Genomic DNA, 21,322 nt, shown 5'->3' on the forward strand with positions numbered 1-21,322 from the left:
GGCTTTTTGATTTCATTACCTCTTTCTTTTTCTTTCTTTTTTTTCAGATGAGGAAGCATGTAGAATAAGCAACTTGTACAGAACTGAAACTAATCAAAAGGAATATGAAGAAGTACTATTTCTATAGGTCATACTACAGTCTTATGCCCCCCAAAAATATTGATTTGTGATAGCTATGCTACTGTGAGGAGGTCTGATTCTCTGAAACTTAAAACTGTAGGCAGGAAAGCCAGTTCAATGTGCTGGAGCATGTCTGGCATGCAGGAGGCTCGAGTTTGATTTTCTAGCACACATGGTTCCTTGAGTACTGTCAGGAGTGATCCCTGAGTTCCTGAGCACAGCCAGATGTGACCACGAAACAAAAATATCACACCAAAATTATTTTAAAGAGTTATCACAGGATTGACCCCAGGATTATAAGTACAGATAAAATTCCCAGTGCCTGTTTCAAAGCTGCCATACTGAGAACTGCCTTCACCACTTGCCCAAATTTAACGTATTTGGAAAATAATTGCTAAGCATGTTGCTTGTGTATAATCACAAGTTTGGGGAAGGAAATGTTTGATACGACTGAATAATTGGGGAAGATGTAGGAAATGTGAAATAAAAACTGGGATGAAATGATAGATGCAACTTTTGGGGGGGTTGTTTTTTGGAAGTGGGCACACAGTGGTGCTCAGAACTTACTCCTTGCTCAGTGCAGTAGGATTATTCCTAGTGGGACTCAGGGAAACATGGTGCTGGAGATAGAACTTAGGTCTGCTGCATGCGAGGCAAGTGCCTTACCTGCTGGACGATCTCTCCGGTCCCCACGAAATCATTTTTAACATCAAAGATGTAAAAAAATCATATTAAAAGCCACTTTAAAATGTCATTTTGTGGGGGCTGGAGTGATAGCACAGCGGGTAGGGCATTTTCCTTGCATGCAGCCAACCCGGGTTCGATTCCCAGCATCCCATATGGTCCCCTGAGCATCACCAGGAGTGATTCCTGAGTGCAAAGCCAGGAGTAACCCCTGTGCATCGCTAGGTGTGACCCCCCCCCCCAAAAAAGTCATTTTGTGAAAAGCTGCATCCTCATTTTTGCTATTTCTAAAGAATGGTGAGAGGTTTATCCCCAGTTGTTGATGTGTAATATTCTAGCCCAGTGTTCTTCAGTCGTTTTATGTCTGTGGGTGGGCCCCTGTGCTGCTGACCCATCAACAGGTCGGCTGATGTAACCAAGATGATAAAACCAGCAGAAACTTTTCTGTCTTGGTATGTCTGTGGATTGACACTTGTTTGTGGGCCAGTGGTTGAGACCACTGCTTTAGGCTTCCAAGTTTTTTAATTTCTAATTTTGGGGTCAGATCTGGTAGTGCTCAAGGCTTACTCCTGATTCTGTGCTCAGAGATCACTCCTAATGGGCTCAGGGGACCATATGGGATGATGGGGATGGAATCCATGTTGGCTCTGTGCAAGCTAGCTCCTTACCCACAACACTCCCATTCCAGCTCCAGGCTTTCGTACTTTTGATGTATAAAGTTCTTATGAAATAGGAATTTTAAAAGTACAGTACCTCTTTCCAGCTCCAAACAGATGCGAAGGAAAAGCAAAAACTATCCAAGGAATAGAGAGGTTGAAGGTGATACCAGAGTAAAGGAAGAAATGCATATACTCATGAGCTACGCCTTATTTTCAAGGATGACATTAAAAGTCAAAGAGAAAGGCAGCTAATATAGTGCTTACGTGCTGGTAGTCTTGCATGCTTGGGTCTGTCAACAAAAATTAAAATTAGCGTGTAGAAGTTAAACTATACGGATCAAGGACGGTTAGCACACATTCAAGCTCATTTAAGTTTTCAAAATGGAACACGTTGCTTTTAGTTATGGCATCAATCCTGTTGGCTTTGTTGATTTTTCTTTTATGTTAATTAAAAAAATCTCATGCTTTCTTAGAATCTTCGCCTATATTTCTTATCTTTTCCGCAAAGGACTGAATTACCATTTTGATCAATACCTCTGGCTGGGTCCTCTATGAAGAGTATCTGCGAGCCCAGAGACCATTCCACCAATGATGTAGACAGGGCCTGCAGAACACATGCGCTGCTTCAAAACGAAGCTTAATTTGGAGAGCTCCCTCACGGTCGCACCTGCCCGAGAACTCTGAGAAATTGCAGAGCCTGACTTCTCGTGTTGGCAAGATGCAGTGTTGGGGGGCGCCAGCAGGTGTGTGGGATGCAGGACACTCAGTTAGGGAACCTGCCAGCAGGTGTCTGGCGCCGGAGGTGCAGTTCCGACTTTCTGGCGCACGGTGGCGCGTAGGTCTCCCCGCTTCCACTTGCACTCCCTAAGGCACCTCCGCCGCCACCTGCCATCTCAACCAAACTCTGGGCGGCGGTATGTGACGGCCCGGGCGACCAATCAAGCTCCCGAGTTCCGGCCGCACTGCGGCTCTAGCCAATGGGGGCCAAGGAGAGGCGCGGAGGGGGCGGGCTCCGCAGCAAGCCTGGCCGAGGCGCGAGGCCCTCCTCCCGCCTCTCCGCCTACTCCTACCTCCGCCGCCTCAGCTTCCCGAGCGAGCCCCGCGGCCGCCGGAGCAGCTCCCGCGGCGGAGCCGGAGCCGGATGGTCAGAGGAGCCCGGCAGTCCCAGCAGCCGCGGAGTCGCCTGGCCCCCAGGTGGCCCGGGGCGCGGGTGGAGGTCGGGGCGCGGGCGCGGGCGCGGGCCCTGGGCAGCTGCTCCGGGCCGTGCCAGCGTCGGGGGCGCCGAGCCCTGGAGGCGGGGGGCGGGCCGGGGGAGACCCGGGCGCGGGCTGGGCGGGCGAGGCCGCGGGGGGCGTGTGACGGCAAGCCGGGGGGGGGGGGTGCGGGGGGCGCGGTGGAATGCGGGGGGCGCGGGCCCGGAGGGGCGGGGCCCGGAGGGGGTGGGCGCGGGGAGCGGGGAGGCCCGAGGGGCTTGCGGGGGTGACGAGGCAGACAATGAGGAGGTGGAGGTGGGTGGTTTGGGGGAGCAGTGCTGTGACAAACAGGCGCCGAGGCCGGAGCGAGGGGCCTGGAGGCGGAACGGGGTCTGGGCAGGGCAGACGTTTGGGGAGCGGGGAGCCCCGCTTTGCCCCTCGGGGTGCACGGGGAGCGGAGCTAAGCTTCGAGCCGGTCCCTCTGCAGGAGACACGTTCTTGACGGCACCGTAGGGCCGGAGGTCGTCTCTGGCCGTGACTTTTAGTGACCGTCTTGTTTTCTGTTTGCCCTGTAGACTGACTGGCACAGTGGAGAAACCGCCTCGAAAACGGAAAAGCAGGTAAGGCCGAGCGCTGTCCCCGTGTGCCTCGTGTTTTTCCACTTGCTCGGCTACTCTGCTCCCCGCCTGCATCATTATATTACTGCCAGTAGACCAAGTTTTTTTTTTTTTTAATTTAGCTCCTTTCTTATGAATGGAACTATATGCAAGATCATCAGAGGCCTTCAAAATACTACCTGTACACTTTGTGCGTGTGTGCGTGTGTGTGCACACGTGTGTGCATGTGTGTGTGCAAAGCGTGCACCTGGTGGGGTGTCTAAGATAAGGGGAAAGAGAGGATTCATGGACAAATTCGAGGCTTTCGCTTTAGTCTGAATTTTAACTTCTGCACCTTCTCTCTGGAAAGCTAGTGTTCAGGGAATGATTATCATGAACCAGTACTGTGTGTACTTGATTTATACAAAGTTTCTTCTGTAATCCTTGATGCCACTCAAGGAAGTATGGATCTTTATCACTGTTTTGCTGAGGGGAGAACTGAAGCATAGGGAAGCCAAATATTTACCCAGTCTGACAAATGTTGGAACCAGGATTTGAACCCAGACAGTTTGACCCGGGTGCTTCATTTGTATCTTATAATGTATCTAATAAATATGCAGTTAAAAAATATTTTTCTGAGCCTGGAGAGGTAGAACAGGGGTTAAGGCATTTGCCTTGCATTGGGCAAACTGCACTTAGATCCCGAAGCACGATGACGCTTAGGGATCTAAATGAACACAGAGCCAGAATAGTCCCTGAATACTGCTGGATGTGGCCCCCTCAAAATACTTAGAAAAATAGGTTTTGGGGCCAGGGAGATAGTATAGCAGGTAAGGCTCTTGCCTTGCATGCAGCTGATCCGGGTTTGATCCCCAGCACCATGTATGGTCCCCAGAAGCTCTGCCAACATTGATTCCTGAAAACAGAGCCAGGAGTAAGCCTTGAATACTGCTTAATTTCCCTCGCCCACTCAAAAAAAAAAAAAAAGGTTTCTTTCACAGGTACATAAGGTCTAATAAACACTTGGGCCATAGCACAGTAACAGTCATCTTTAAACAAGTGAGTTTTTCATTAAGTTGCAGAGAAGAGCACATACTTCCACAATTTTTTTTTGAGGGGTGGGGTTTACATGCTGCTGAGCTGAGAGCTTATTCCTGGTCCTCTGCTCTGGTCAAGGTGTCAGAGATAGAGCCAGTGTCAGTTACATGCACTCTGGACCCAGGTTCTGTATTGGACTGTTTTCCAGAACAAGAAGGTAATAAAATTCAGTTTCTAGGTTTGTGTTTAGTAACACAAACACATGTTCAAGAGAAGCACAACAGTTTTTTGACTGTTAGACATCCCTCAGAGTGGTGACTAGTTTTGTAGGGGGAAAAACTTTCTAGTAATAAATAGAGTAGTGAGTTTCTGTTTTTGTAGGCCTCCTGGTTGATGCTCAGGAGCCTCAGGGCCCCTCCTGGCGATTTTCAGCCAGCTTGGCTCCAGGTTCTCTCCTGTGGTTGTGCTCTGTGCTGCTTGGGTCCTGCCATGCCAGAGTGTACCATCTTGGCAGTGCTTGGGAGCTCAGGACCATATCCAGAGGTGCTCAGAGTATGGTCCTGGGCGACATAGTAATGCTTAGAGGATCATGTGCCAGGGATTGAACCGTGGTTGACTGCATACAAGGCATGTAAAGGCCTTAGATTTTGTAGTAACGAGTTTTCCAGACCTTATAGGACAAACTTTTTAAAAGATTGCTTCTAACAATGCTTCATAATCCAGATTCAGGTCGTGAACATAAGCCAAAGAGCTAAAGCAACGTGGTTTAAATTTGTGGCTCACTGATGGTTTTGCTAGGTTCAGAGAAGGATGGATAAGTTCCAAGGACTCTGCTTAATCCCTAGCGCTTAAATTGTGCCTGGCACCTCCAAACAGTTGATTAAATTATTGAATGATTGAATCTTTAAATAATTCCATGAATATTATCTTCTCTAACCAGATTTTGGTAAGCAGTGGATAGCAATGAGTTTAAGCTTATATTCTCAGCTAGCAACCACGAAAGCACATATTCTGCATGTCTGATTATGGTCAGATACTCCTCGGGTCAGGTCTTTGACCTCGACAGATAGCTAGTATAGATAAAGAAGTATTACGGACAAGAATAAGTTTGTTTCCCCCCCCCCCCCCCCCCCCAGAAAGCAGGGATTGTTCTAAAAATCAAAAACAAAGTGGCTAGGTAAAATCTTATAAGGTGGATTTTAATGAAAGGATCTAATAGTTATAGCCAGAATTCCTTGTTTGTGATTGGTGGATCTGGAAACCTTCTCCCAGTTTGGGACCTGGGATTTAAACCTGCTGGTGCTTAGAAATTGTGGTGTCAAGACTGAACCCGGACTTCTCATATGCAGAATTTTTCTCGGCCCTTTGCGCTCTCTCCTTGTCTAAGACTTTTTTTGTTGGGGTGAGGGGGCTTGTAGGCCCTTCTGGGCTCAGGGCTTACTTCTGGCTCTGTGCTCAGTAATAACTCCTGGTGGTGCTTGGGTGACACTATATAGTGTTTGGGATCAAACTTGGGTTGGCTGAGGGCAAGACAAGTGCCTTATCTACTGTACTATCTCCCTGTCCCCAGATTTTACAACTGGCATTAACAGTTACATATGGTGACCAGAAAGCTCTCTATTTCTGGTGTGTGTATGTTGGGAGGAGGGCGGGGGGGGGGGCATATGTGGTACCAGGGATTCAGTCATATCTAAGGAACCAGAAGGACCTTAGTTCTTTTATTATTATCACTAACCCCTTCACATCAAATAATATGACTTTGCAATGAGCACTGAAAAATAAATTAATAGCTAAATACGGCTTTTAGTTTTCCTTTGAGTTGACCTACAGAGTAGAGTTGTTTAATATCATATATCCTGTTCTACTTTGAAAATGGGGTGCTGCAATTTTGATTTTAAGGTAGCAGTATTAAGTCTTGTTTAGTTTTTTGGGTTTTTTTTGGGTTATACCTGGCGATGCACAGGGATTACTCCAGGCTCTGCACTAAGGAATTACTCCTGGCAGTGCTCAGGGAACCATATGGGATGCTGGGAATGGAACTTGGGTCAGCCGCGTGCAAGGCAAATGCCCTACCCGCTGTGCTATTGCTCCAGCCCCCACACACCAACATTTTACTTCATATATTTGTTACAACACAAAGGCGAATGGAGTTACCAAAACTTAGATCAACAAAAGTCAATTTGTGATCGTTGTTCTATCTCACAATGGTGTTACTAAAGTCATTGAAAATTTACTGGGTTGGTTGCTGCTAGTTGAGCCCTCTGTGTTACTGTTTTTGTTCTTTGAGCTTGGTGGTTTTCTGTTCAATTTTTCTGTCAGATTTACTGTGATAATACGGGGCTGTCAAGCTGTCAAGTACTATGAAATTTGAAGATGTTGTGAGCCACATATGTGGCTGCACAGTCCAGGAACTGTGAAACCGATGTCTTGGCAATTTGATAAGGTTCAGTGGTAAAGCTGGGCCATTTCTGTGTTGGAGGGTGTCTGGTGTGGCTGCGGGCTGCTGGGCCTTTAGGTAGAAATTCCTCTCCCCCTCCATTTTTAAGTCTTTATTTATTTTTTTGCTTTTTGGGTCACACCCCGCGATGCTCAGGGTTTATTCCTGGCTCTGCACTCAGGAATCACTCCTGGCGGTGCTTGGGGGACCATATGGGATGCTGGGAACCAAACCCAGGTCGGCTGCGTGCAAGGCAAACGCCCAACCCCCGCTGTACTATCGCTCCAGCCCCTAAGTCATTCATTTTGATAGACATTAGTGACTAAGTTACTTTATTAAAGAAACTTTTTTTTTTTTGCTGTTACACAGTTGAATTATCTCTTGAGAATATTCCTGGTACAGACCAAGCTATAAGGCAGTTTAAGAAGCACTAAGGAATTGGAGATTAGCAAGCACTTCACACCATACTGCTATTGCCTTGTATCATTTTTTCCCACTAAAACTTATTTTTCCTTGTTTTAGTTCATATTTGTAGCCCCAGCATTGAGGGGGTGCTCAGTAAAATTCTTAATTGGTGGCATGAGATATGTAGTATGGGATAGGGCTCTGGTGGTCCAGAAGAATTTGATAGTATTTCATGCCTCTGATAAACTGCTAGACTGAAAGGAATTTTAAGATTGGAAACTTGATCTCCGTGTGGTTTTGGAACATGCTGAAGTCTTCCGTGTGTCTCCTAGCAATATTTGGGTTATGGGTTAGAGCAGTGTCTCCCAAAGTGGGCTGTGCTGCTCCCCTGCCTGCCTTGGCCTGGGGTGGGTGCTGGAATGATGGGGGCTTGTCATAGCCTTGGGTACAGTTAGAGTACGCTCTCTGTTCTTTGCTAGAAATCTGTTAGCTTTCTTTCTTTTTTTTTTTTTTTAATGTAGGAGTACTGCTATTTATTCAGCCACTGATTAGCTGATTGAATTGGGCATGAACTCCACCTTACTTTTTTTAAATTTTTTTAATAATTTTGGGCTGGAGCGATAGCACAGCGGGTAGGGCGTTCGCCTTACACGCGGCCAACATGGCCGACCCGAGTTCGATTCCTCCGCCCCTCTCGGAGAGCCCGGCAAGCTACCGAGAGTATTCGATATGCCAGACACAGTAACAACAAAGTCTCCAATGGAGACGTTACTGGGCCCGCTCGAGCAAATCGACGATCAACGGGAGGGCCTTTACCTTTTTTAATAATTTTATTTATTGAATCACCGTGAAAACAGTTACAAAGCTTTCGGGTTTAAGTCTCGTTCATACAATGAAACACCTGTATCTTTACCAGTGCCCATTCTCCACCACCAAAACCCCCAGTATATCCCCATCCAACACCCTTCCCCTACCTGTGGGGCAGATGATTTCCACATTACTCTCTCACTGCTTTGATCACATTCAATATTTTGACACCAGACTCACCATTATTATTTGGGATTTTACCCCAACACTCAGATCTGCTGAAAAGGCAACAGTAGACAATTTGTTTTCTATTGCTGGTTAAGAATAACATATGATGTCACGGAGCCGCAGTAGTGGCTGTGCGATTTTGAAATTCCAAAATTTTAACAGTTAAATCTAGAGGGATTTCTGCCAAAACCTGCTGGGTTCCGAGATTTGCTCCTGAGTCTCTGGGATCATGGCCATTAAGCAGCTTGATCAGGAGCCAGAAAGGCCGTTCATGGGCGGCGACTCAGGGTCTCGTTGGGATGGTGTTAGCTTTCCAGTGTGGATGCAGAATGGTTTCTCTTTTGAAAAGGGGGCAGTAGGCCCTGTGAATTTGGGAGCCTCTGGGTTACAGGGTACCTTCGGATCTTATGAGGATCATGTCCCGTTTGGTTGGGTTCTTACTGATTAAAGCTTTCCTGGATGATTCGGGTGGCTAGTCTTATTTTGTTTTTAGGGGTGTGTGGAGGAAGGGTTTGGGCCACACCCTGCAGTGCTCCAGGCCTATTCCTGGTTCTGTGCTCAGGATCCCAGGCAGTGACCCCTGGTAGTGCTCAGGGAACCATGTGTGGTGCTGGAGATTTGAACCAGGGTGTGGCAGGCATGGTGCACACAAGGCAAGGGCCTTCCCTCCTATTCTGTCTCCTGGGCCCAGGTTAGGTTTTTCTGTTGAAGGCAGAAATCTTGAGTTTAAAAAAAAATTTTCTTTTGGGGGGGGTGAGGGTGGGTATATTGCCAGATGTTCCAGATTTTATGTTATTTTAGCCACTACGATTAGCAAGTCTAGGTTTGTTATTGGTGTATGCAATAATTTGAATTCCATTTGAATTCTAAAAAACATAAAGATGTTTTCTAGTTCTAGGGCTAGAGACATGAATGAGCTACATAGTTCCTTGTTTGTTAGTGAAGACAAATGAAGAAAAGCTGTGTGATGACTCTGTGTAAATACAAGGGCTTTCTCAGAATTCTGCATATTGATCCTCAGGACGGTTTCCACGAACATTGCCTGTAGTCCTTGGAGGTTGAAGAGGTTGCTTTTGGCAGTGGTTTGACTGTTGGGGTGACAGAGTGGAATCTGGTTGTATCCTGATGACCAGGGTATAGTTGAATTCAGCATCTGAGCCAACGCTGGGTCAGGTGTGGGGAGATTGAGCCATGGTTGTCACTGAGGGGCAGCTATGCCACCATGGTGTCTTTTATAATGCTTAGAGACTTTCGGGGGGTGAGATTGCACACCCCATTGTGTTCGGGGCTCACCCTGGCGCTGAGCTGAGGGATCACCCCTGGATGGTATCTTGGGAGCCATATGGGGTGCCAGAGATCTAACCTGGGTCAGCTGCATGCAAGGCAAGTGCCCTGCTTGCTATGCTATTGTTCTAGCCCATTTGGAGACATTTCTGGTGGCTGAGTAGGGATATGTGTGGGTAGGGGCCGGGAATACTGGTAAGCATCCTACAGTAGATGGCACAGCCTCCCATAGCTGAGAAACATCCAACCAAAATTATCACTTGATGCTGAGGTTGAGAAATCTTGGACTAGCGAGAGTTGGAGTCCCAGCTCTTCCAACTGCCTTTGGCTTGTGGGCAGAATATTTAACCTCTGAGTCTGTTCATTCTCCTGCAAAATGCAGATAATAATATTACATACATTGTAGGATCATTGCTCTCTTCAAGTAGCATATAAGTTGTATAAGCATGGAAATATTTGTCTTTTTTTTCTATTCTGGCACCTAGGACAGTGCCTCACTCTGCTATGTATTTGGTAACTCTTTGTTGTAGTACTTAGTGAGTGCTTTTTTTGAGAGGATTCAATGAAATAATGAATGTAGAGTGCATGATAATTATGAAGGACTCAATAAATGACACCTGTGGCTTGCTTATTGATTGGTTGGTTTTGGGGCCACACCTGGTGGTTGTCACGGGGACAACTGTGCCAGGAACAGAACCTGGGTTAGTTCTGTGCAAGGCATATACACCTTTATCCCTGTCTTCTCTCTCTCCAGCTACTACTGTTGTTTAAATTATTTTTTCTTTTTCTTTTTTTTGAAGTAAAAACAATTTTTATCTGGAGAGTTTTTGAGGAAGGGGGAGGAGGGAAAGCAAAGGGAGAGAGAATAACACATGCAAGTGAGAACGCAGGCTTCTCCAGAGGTGAGGAGACCCTCAGTACACATCTGGCCCCGCATGGCTCGGGCGTCACATGTGCTTGGCCACGTGGACACAAGCAGCACATGGGCTTGGGCAACATATGCGCATGCCTGTTGAAATTGTTTTTATTTACCTTTCCTTCAAGTCTTCTTAAACAGACAGCTTTATTGAGGCTAATTGATAATTTTAAGCATACGGTTTGGTAAGTTTTTGAGAATTATGTATAGTTCCTCAGTTGTCTAATACTTTTATTTTTGTAAAGTTGTTCACAATAATTTGTTACATGGCCGACCCGAGTTCGATTCCTCCGCCCCTCTCGGAGAGCCCGGCAAGCTACCGAGAGTATTCGATATGCCAGACACAGTAACAACAAAGTCTCCAATGGAGACGTTACTGGGCCCGCTCGAGCAAATCGACGATCAACGGGAGGGCCTTTACCTTACCTTAATATTCAAACACCAATCTCACCGCCATTGCTCCTTCCCACCACCATATTTTGAATGTTTCCACTCCAAATTCCAAACTGTGTCCTTCAAAGCGAACTGAAACAATTGATTTTGTGTTGCTTGTTATGTTATGTTATCTGCTAAAAATGGTCCAATAAAGATTCCTTAGAGGAAAGTGTGTGAAGACTGTTGTATTTCATTATGGAGCTGCTAAGCCCTTGTATAAGACATTACAAACATGTTTGTTAAGCCCCATCAAGTGTTGTGTGCTACTCTTGATACGTCAGTGGTGTAGTGTATCATAAGTCATGTGGCCACATTTGTGGCTACAACCTCCAGGAACTCTAAAGTTTAGAATATGAGCAATCTAATTGTGATCTAGAAGCTCTTGGAGTTGTTGCCCTCTTACACCCCAAAGAAACTCACAGCCTGTTGTGATCATGGTTCTGGCAACCATTATTGGTTATTTTTTTTTAAATTATTTTCCCTATCATTGTAGTTTTGTCTTTTTTAGAATTTCATGTATTTGAATCATTCCATTTATGTAGCACATAGTCTTGTGACTAGCATCGTACACTTGGGATAATGCTTTGGGTTTATCTATGTAGCCAATTCTTTTCTGTTGCTGAGGAGGTAGTCCATAGTATGACTCTTCTTTTCTGCAGTTTGTTTTTTCATTCAGTTAAAGGACATTTGGCTTGCTTCTAGTTTCGGCTAGTCTAAATACAACTGTTGAGAACATTTGAGTTAGGTAGACACATGTTTAAGCAGACACATATTTTCATTTCTCTTGTCTATGTCTAGAAGTGAACTTGCTGGTCTTATGGTATCTTTTTAACTTTTTAACGGTGTTGCCAAAGTGTTTTTCAGAGTGGCCACACCATTTTATATTCTACTAGAATATATGGGATTCTGTTTGTTTCATATTCTTGCCAAGACTTGGTATTGTCATTCTTGTTATTTAATTTTGCATTTTACTTTTTATACATATTTTCCCCAACTTTATTTAAACACCATTGTTTACAAAGTCATTTATAATACAGTCATTTCAGGCATTCAGTGTTCCAACACCAGTCCTTCCACCAGTGTCCGCCATCATTGTCCTCAATTACCCACCCACCAGGGTGGAGCGATAGCACAGCGGTAGGGCATTGGCCTTGCAAGCCGCCTACCCGGCTGAGCTGGGTTTGATTCCTTTGCCCCTCTCGGAGAGCCCAGCAAGCTACTGAGAGTATCTCGCCCGCACGGCAAAGCCTGGCAAGCTACCCGTGACGTATTCGATATGCCAAATACAGTAACAGTTGTTACAATGGAGACGTTACTGGGCTCACTCGAGCAAATGGGTGAACAATGGGAAGACAGTGACAGTTTACAAAGTCATTTATAATATAGTCATTTCAGGCATTCACTGTTCCAGCACCAGTCCCTCCACCACTGTCCTCCATCATTGCCTCAATTACCCACCCACCAGGGTGGAGCGGTAGCACAGCGGTAGGGCATTTGCCTTGCTAGCCACCAGCCCAGCCAAGCTGTTTGATTCCTCCGCCTCTCTCGGAGAGCCCGGCAAGCTACCGAGAGTATTTCGCCTGCATGGCAAAGCCTGGCAAGCTACCCGTGATGTATTCAATATGCCAAGCACAGTGACAACAAGTCTCACAATGGAGACATTACTGGGCCCGCTTGAGCAAATCAATGAACAATGGGAGGACAGTGCTACAGAGCTACAGACCCACCCACCAACTAAGCCTGGTCCTTAGTAGAGACAAAATAAAGTATTTTATTTTACTTGTTACAACAAAATGGTAAGAGGAATTATCAAAAAATATTTCAGTAACAGAAAAATTAAAAAAAATTTATATCTCACAATGCAATTAATAAAGTCATCGTCTGAGGATTTACCAAGCTGGTTGGTACTAGTTGAGCCTTCTGTGATCTTGTTTTTGTTTACTGAGCTTAGCAGGGCTCTGTGCTACTCTATAACTTGCTGTGCTCCCACTGGGCTGTCAGTACTGTGGACTCAGGCAGCTGTGTGCTCCGAGGGCTTCAGGATCTGTAGCACTGGGATGAATCTCTGCCTGACCCCTCCCAAGGAGGCCCCAGAGTTTTCAGGGCCAAGACCCGGTACCTGGGATCTTCCTGAGCTTCGCATCTTTTCTGAGATCATTCGTGAGGCTGTGAAGCTGAACCATTTACATGGTGACACTGTGGGACATGGGTCCATTTTAAATGTTTAAAAAAAATTGTTTTAAATTTATATCTATTGTTTTCTTTTAAATAGCTTTATTGAAGGGGGGAGGCGACTATGGAGAGAAAAGAGCACGTGCTTTGCTTTCATATAGAGCTGCAGATTGCTTTTTGTACTCTGGAAACATCCCCCCCATCCCCCCATGCTTTTGTTGTTGTTGTTGTTGTTGTTGTTGTTTTTACTTGCCAGGCCCAGGGGTCACACGCATGCCTGATCATGGTGCTTGCCAAGGGGGAAGCAGTTGTCACACCTGACTCTGTGCTTAGGGAACACTCCTTGCTGTTCTCTGGGAACCATATGAGGTGCTAGGAATTGAACTGGGTTTACCACATGCAAGATAAATGTCTTAGCTCCTGTACTCTCTCTCTCTCTCTCTCTCTCTCTCTCTCTCGCCTTAACAGAGCTTGCTCTCTCTCTCTCTCCTCCCCTTCTTCATCCCTCCCTCTCCCTCTCCCTCTCCCTTTCCCTCTCCCTCTCTCTCCCTCCTCTCCTTCCTTTCATCATCCTTTTTTTTGGGGGGGGGGCACGTGGCAGTGCTCAGGACTTGCTCCTGGATCTGCACTTAGGGGTCACTCTTGGGGGACCATTTATGGTGCTGGGGATCAAACCCAGGTTGGCTGCATATAAGGGCCTGCCTGCTGTACTGTCTCTTTGGGCCCAGAAGTAAGGTCTTCAAATTTTTAATTATTTTTTTCCTTTTTGAGTCACACTCGGCAATGCTCAGGGGTTACTTACTCCTGGCTCTGCACTTAGGAGTGACTCCTGGCGGTGCTCAGGCGACCATATGGGATGCTGGGAATCGAACCCGAGTTGGCCACTTGCAAGGCAAATGCCCTACCCCCGCTGTACTATTGCTCCAGCCCCTTAAATTTATTTTAAAGTAGAATAGTTTCATTTAGGCCAAAATGACGAGAGAGAGAGAGAGAGCGCGAGAGCGAGCATGTGTGCGCTGAGTGTACACTCATTTTGAGATGCAAGTTAATCTCTAAGATAGATAAATGCTTTAAGAATTTTTTAAAAATATATTTGTTTATTGAATCACCGTGAGAGCAGTTATAAAACTTTCGGTTTAAGACTCAGACATACAATGATGAAATACCCATCTCTTCACCAGTGTACATTTTCCACCACCAAAAACCCCAGTATACACCTCATCCCACCCCGTCCCCCTAGTGTGGCAGATGATTTGCACATTACTCTCTGTCTACTTTGATTATGTTCAGTATTTTGACACCAGACCCACCATTATTAGTTGGGATTTTACCCCAACCCTCAGATCTGCTGAAAAGGCAACATTAGAGAATTTGTTTTCTGTTGCTGATTATGAATAGGATATGATGTCATTTTGGAACTCTGAAATCGTAATAATTAAATATGGAGGGATTTCTGCCAAAAGCTGCTGGGTTCCGAGATTTGTTTCTGAGTCCCTGGGAACCATGGCTTAGCAGCTTGTGGAGTAGGCAGAGGGCCCCTTTGTGGGCAGCGACTCTTTAATAATTTTTTTGTTTCTGTTTGGGTCACACTCAGTAATGCCCAGAAATTACTCCTGGCGGGGATGGAGCGATAGCACAGCAGGTAGGGCGTTTGCCTTGCCTTGTACTATTGCTCCAGCCCCTCTTTAAGAATTTTTAAGTGTATGGTTTTCCCACTCTAGTTTTCCTTTCTGTTTATTTGTTAATGAACGAATGTATTCATTCATTCATTCATCATCCTGTTATTCGTTGATTGCCTCGAGCAGGCCCCAGTAACGTCTCTTTCATCCTAGTCCTGAGATTATATTCAAGGCTCTTTAGGAGAATGAGACCCATCATTGTTACTGGTATTTGGCATATTTGGTGCGCCACAGGGAGTTTGCCAGACTCTGCCCTGTGGGCAGGCTATATTCGATAGCCTGCAAGTTTGTCCAAAGTAGGAATGAGATGATAAGATGTCATAAAAAGATGTCCTGATAAGATGTTGCGTGGCTGCGAATGCGGCCGCGCGGTTCCAGGAGCTGGATTTTATAGTCTCTGAGTCTTGGCCGCTGATGGGATTACACGGTGCCAGGGGGCCAGGTGGTGGGTGTGACCCCCGCCTACTGGAATTTGGAGGATCTGGGTGGAGGATGCTCAACTCCAATCCGAGTAGGCTGGGAGATCTTGGCCCCGGAACCCGCGTGGCTTTGTCCCTCTGCCAGTACCTTCATGTGTGCGGAGAGTGGTCTCGGCATGGTGGTGGCTGTTCCTGGAGGTCTTCCGCTGCCGGAGCCCTGGTCAGGGCGGGGAGGAGAGCTCAGCCCGCTCCCCTCCAAGGGACCCCGGCGAGGAACAGCCAGGAGATGAATGTATACTTTTAAGAATTTCCTCCAGTCTGAATTTTGAGTTCTGTGTGAAGTTGAGGTAAAATTTGTGTACAGTGAATTTTACTTGGTATAATCAGTTCTGTAAACCTTGGCGTGCATGTGAAGTCACGTATTATAACTACATTTATATAGAAATTTCCTTCAGTCTCCCAAATTATTTTCTGTCCTCACTAACCAGTTAGCACCCCCTGAGCAGTTTCCCACAGTCTGAGTTTGCTGGCTCTTTCTCTGTGGTCCAGTGGAATCATTTCCTGTGAGTCTTACAGTTTGCCAGGTAGACCTGGCTTTTGAGACTTGGTAAGGTTTAGGTTTCTTCTTCCTTTTTTTATTTTTTTTAAGGAATGCTTCATAGATGTGGAATTCTCTTCCATCATGACCTCCCTTTTTTGCATGCTAGGAACCAGGGGACCAGATGTGGTGCCAGGAATTTGAACCGGGCTTGGCAGGATGCCAGCCTCTTGCCAGCCTCAGCCTCCTTGGCCTCTTGCGTTATGTTTAAATCCTGAAGTGTAGGTAATTTGTGGTGCTAATTATGACTGCTTCAGTTGAGAGATTAAGTGACCAGTGGTAGAGATATTTTTATTTTTTTATGGAATTTCAGGTCCCTAACTTAAAAAGGATGGCTTTTCTGTTCAACCAGGGTTATTTTTTTGGGAGGGTGCTAGAGACCCCCTGGCAGAAACACATGGTTATATGGATAATTACCTAAAAGTTTATAAGCTTTAGGAGAGTTGGACCTGGGAAATTTGGGGGATGTTATTGATGGAAAAATCTTTCTTGGGGGTGTGGGTGGTGATATCCAGCTATGCTCAGTGCTTGCTTCTGACCCTGTGCTTAGAAATTGCTCTTGGCTAGGCTTGGGGCACAGATATTTGGTGCCAGGGATCACACGCAGGTTGGCTACATGCAAAGTACCTTTCCTCTCGACTAAGTCACTGGGCCCTGCTGGAAAAATCTAATGTTTCAATTGAGCATTTTCTTTGGAACATTTTTTGTCTTTTTTTGGGGACACTGTCCAGTATCCATATCAAGTTATCTCATTTAGTGAGCTATCTCATTAAGTTGGTAAATTGACCTTCTAATCTTCGCAAGGTCAGATAATATTGCAATGTTTTCTTTCCTTTTGATGAAACTCGATCCAACACTGGAACGTCTCCCCGCACCCACTGGACTGGGAAGGTGACTCAGGGGCTGGGTGCATTTTGGCACGCAGCAGCCCTCAGTTCATTCTGCTGCCCCACATGGTCCCCGAGTAGCACTGGGTGTGTTCCCCTCCTCCCTCCCAGAAGAGTTCATCCTCAGTGATTAAGAATGGGCGTCCCCCTCTCTTTGTGGTTGTGCCTGAATTTGAGGCTTACGAGGTGCAGAGAGGCTTGGTTTTCAGCCATTGTAGCTATGTTGAGGTTTCTCCCTCGATGCTTTGTGGCTCTGCATGCTCACAGATAATTCAGACTCAAGGTTCTTTGCCAGGCATGGGGGGTCTGGTGTAGTTTTCGGCTTTCCTTTTCACATGTTTCCTCCTGATGACTTGTCATTTATCCTAACCCCCCCACCCTCATTTTTTTTCCAGGTCCCCAAAGAACTCCTTCCCTTCCTTGCTGCATGATCCATTTCTTTTTTCCCTCTTGGTCCCAACTGCCCTCTCCTAAAAGGTGGTATCTTTCCACGCTTCCCTCAGGACCAACTCCTCCAGGATTTAGCATTCCAGAAAACAAACACAGGACTCCCTGGAGGCTGACTGTCTTCCTGGGGTTGGGGGAGTGAGAATGAAACAGTCATGGATGTCAGAGTTTAACCAGTGACTTTTTTTCCCCTTCAGTAATTCTTAGTCCTGCTGTTTTTTCTGGACCCCACCCAGCAGGGTTCTGAGGCTGCTTCTGGTGCAGTGCCCAGGGGTGTGCCTTGCTGTCCTTGGGGGCCAAGCAGTGCTGAGCCTCGGCCTCCAATATACGAAGTATGCACTCAGTCCGTTGTGCCATCTCCCTGCCTCTCCCAGAGTGGTCTTTCAGACCCGTCTATAAATTCTTTGATTTCCCTGTTTAAAATTTTTTTTATTTGGGCTCTACCCAACAGTGCTCAGAAGTTACTTTGGACCTGATCCTTGAGACTCATTTCTGGCTGTGCTCCATAGGGAACAGAGCAGTGCTGGGGTCAAAGCCTCCCACCTGCTGTCCCGGCTCCTGGCCCCACAGCATTGTCATTTGCCTCTGATCTATATTATCACCACCCATCAGTCTACACCTGAACCCTCCACCCACTTTACCCCCCTCAGCCCCATCTTCTCTGGTCACCTTCAGTTATGTTTTCTGATTCTAAGAGTTGTTTTGTTGTTGTTGTTGTTTGTATCTTTATTTCTTTTTATTCTGCAACTGAATGAAGTCATGTGGGATTTGTCATTCTCTGTCTGATTTTGTTTCACGCTGGATCCATATTGTTACAAATGGCAATGTTTTATTCCCTCGCTCAGTGGTAGTTCATTGTCCATTGAGTGCTATACCCTGTCTTTGTGAGCTCTTCATTGGTAGCTACATGCTTAGGTTGTTTCCATATCTTGGCAATTGTAAAATTGTAAATAATGTTGAAATGAACATAGAGGTGTATGTGTGTGTATCTGTGTGTGTCTCTGTGTGGGTGTATACATGTACATGCATAGGTTTGTATGTATGTACCTTTTTGTTTTGTTTTGGGGCCACCCCCAGCTCTGCTCAGGGATTACTCTTGGCTCTGCCCTCAGGAATTAACTCCTACAGTGCTTGGGGACCATATGGAATGCTGGGGCCTCAACCCAGATTGACCACATGCAAGGCAGTAATTCACCCTGCTCACTGTACTGTCTCTCTGGCCCCAATGTATGCATCTTTTTATGTTAGTATTTTTATATTCAGATAAATAACCAGCAGTTGAATTCCTGGATGTCATAGCATTTTTATTTTTAATGTTTTTGAGAAATTGCTGTACTGCTTACCATTGCAACCTCAGTGCTAATCAAATCAGGATGGTATTAGAATGAAAAGCAGACATACAGATCAATGGAACAGAATTGCAAGCCCAGGAATAAACCCACAAGTATGGGCAAGTAATTTACCACAAAGAAGCCAAGTATATACAATGGAGAACAGAAAGTTTTTTCAATAAACAGTGACGGGAAAACTGGACAGCCACATTCAAAAGAGTGGAACTAGATTATTATCTTGTACAAGGCCCTGAGAATTAGTTCACAGTGGATTAAAGATGCAAATGTAAGACTGGTGTCACAAAATACAAAGAAGAAAAGATAGACTGTAGAACTACTTGACAACAGTCTTTGCAGTGTCTTTATGGACAGAGAAGCAAAAACAAACCAAACCAGTGGGGCTCCAGGAAAGGCAACTGTTGGCACCAGGAAGGCTCCATCACCGACATGGAGAGGCAACCTGCTTCATGGGAGATGTTTGTGGATTATTTACCCAACAATGTGAATATCCAAAACACAGAAAGATCTACAACTCATTGGCAGCCATAGAAAACCTGATTAATTTTTATATCCATAGAGATTTTCAATATAATCTTTTAATGCAGAAACTTAAGTGGTATCTATAATATAGATACTGATATATAGACAGATATTGATATATCAGATATATCATACCTACATATATGTGTGTGTGTGTGTATAGTTTTTGTTTTGGGGTCACATGTGGCACTGGACTTACACCTTGATCACTTCGGTTGGTGTTAGGGAACTGTATTGGGTGCTGGAGATCGAACCCAGCTTGGCTGCATGCAAGGCAAGTGCCCTACCCACTGCAGTATCTCTTCAGCCTCAGTATCTGTAATATATTTTCTCATATAAAACCAATATTCCCTTTCTTAGGATAATTCACATTATTATACTTACATAGGTCTAGTCAGATTTCCCCCTTAAAATTTTCTCATTTCTCTTCAATCCTTTTTTTTTGGGTTTCTTTTGAGGCCACACCTGGCAGTACTTGGGTTTTTCTGGCTTTGCATTCAGGAGTCATTCCTGGCGGTATAACATGCCAGGGACTGTATGGCATGCCAGGGATCAAACCCAGGTCTGCCATGTGCAAAGCAAGTGCCTTATCCACTGTACCATCTTTTCAGCCCCAATTATCTTCTTCACTTAATCACTTAATCACTTAATCCCCGTTATTCATCGATTTATTCGAGCGGGTGCCAGTAACGTCTCCATTCATCCCGGTTGCGTGCTAGCGTAGCCCAATGGTATCTGTTCGTTTTAGGAACATGTAGAGCCTCAAACCGATCATTTAGGGTCTTGACGAAGAAGTCTGACCATCTTATAGGTGGGCGTCCACGTGATCTTTTGATGTCCCGTGGAATCCAATCAGTAATGGCTCTAGTCCAGCGGTTGTCTGTAAACCTCATTACGTGTCCAGCCCATCTGATTTTTGATGTCTTGGCAAATGAGACAGCGTCTCTGATTCTTGAGCGTTGACGAAGATCAGAACTCCGGATTCTATCTCTCATTTGAGTGAATCGTGATATTCCAAGCATAGTTCTTTCGATTCCTCTTTGAGAGACCCGAATAGTGTTCTCATCCTGTTTTCGTAGGGTCCAGGTCTCTGAGGCATATGTTAATGCAGGAAGAATAGTGGAATCAAAGAGATGTGCTCGTAGTTGGAGGTTCTTTGTCCTTTTAGTTATTTCTTCAATGCTCTTGAAGGCATTCCAAGCCGCTCTCTTCCTCCTGCGTAACTCAGGTGCCAGGTCATTCATCATGTTGATTTCTCGACCTAAGTATATATAACTGTTGCATTCGGAGATGGTGGTTCCGTTGAGAGCGAATGGAGCGTCAGGAACAAGGCTGTTTCTCATAAACATTGTCTTTGTAAGATTCAGCTGTAGTCCGACCTTTCCACACTCACGGTCAAAGTCCGCAAGCATTTGTGCCGCTTGGCTGATGTTTGGTGTTATTAGAACGATGTCATCAGCAAAGCGGAGGTGGTGTAGTTGCCGACCATCTATCTTCACTCCCATGTTTTCCCATTCTAGTCGTCGCATGATGTTTTCGAGGGTGGCACTGAAGAGTTTTGGTGAAATGGTATCACCCTGCCGAACCCCTCTCTTGATATGGATGATTACTTCTTTGTAGAATGGTGAGATCTTGGTAGTGAATCCGCAATAGAGCTCACGAAGGATCCTGATGTATTGAGTTTGTACGCCCTGATTGGCTAGGGCTTCCATGACCGCTTCCGTCTCAACAGAATCAAAGGCCTTCTTTAAATCAATGAACGTTAGACAGAGCGGCATCTTGAACTCCCGAGATACCTCAATGAGCTTGGTTATTGTGTGGATATGGTCGATGGTACTGAATCCTTTTCGGAATCCAGCTTGTTCACATGGTTGTCCTTCATCTAGTGTTCTGCTAATCCTATTCAGGATGACTCGAGTGAATAGTTTGTAGATGACAGACAATAGGCAGATTGGGCGATAGTTGCCAATGTCGTGGATGTCTCCTTTCTTGTATAGTAGTACAGTCTTGCTGGTTTTCCATTGGGATGGAACCTTGCATTCAGACAGGTAGCGTGTGAAGAGTCGAGCTAATGTATTGATGAGTACTGATGGTAAGTTCTTCAGGTGTTCAGGTCTGATCTTGTCTGGGCCAGGTGCTTTTTGTTTCTTTACCGACGAGATGGCATGTTGGATTTCGGAAGGGAGAACATTGGGAACGACATATCCATCATGTGGTATGTGGTATGTGGGCAAGTGGATGTGGCTATTAAAGAGATCTGAGTAGAAGTCATGAATTATCTTCAGTCTTACTAAAATTTATGTTTGCAGGATTTGTCTATTTCACATTAATTTTAAGATACATTTGCACAGAATTATTCATAATGTCGGAGCTGGAGTGATAGCACAGTGGGTAGGGCGTCTGCCTTGCACACAGCCAACATGGCCGACCCGAGTTCGATTCCTCCG

At 45.5% G+C, this 21,322-nt stretch overlaps 1 protein-coding gene across 2 annotated transcripts in view; it reads left to right on the plus strand.

Moving 5' to 3' along the window:
• Positions 1 to 2,503: 2,503 nt before the first annotated feature.
• Positions 2,504 to 21,322, plus strand: part of SCAI (suppressor of cancer cell invasion) — a 132,768-nt gene continuing 113,949 nt past the window's right edge. For both annotated transcript variants that reach the window (XM_056138658.1, XM_056138659.1), the window contains exons 1-2: positions 2,504 to 2,657; positions 3,232 to 3,276. The gene's annotated coding sequence lies outside the window, so the exon portion shown is untranslated. The remainder of the gene's footprint in view (positions 2,658 to 3,231; positions 3,277 to 21,322) is intronic.

The sequence above is a fragment of the Sorex fumeus genome, unplaced genomic scaffold (assembly GCF_029834395.1).
Source record: "Sorex fumeus unplaced genomic scaffold, SorFum_2.1 ptg000129l, whole genome shotgun sequence".
Classification (NCBI taxonomy): Eukaryota; Metazoa; Chordata; class Mammalia; order Eulipotyphla; family Soricidae; genus Sorex; species Sorex fumeus.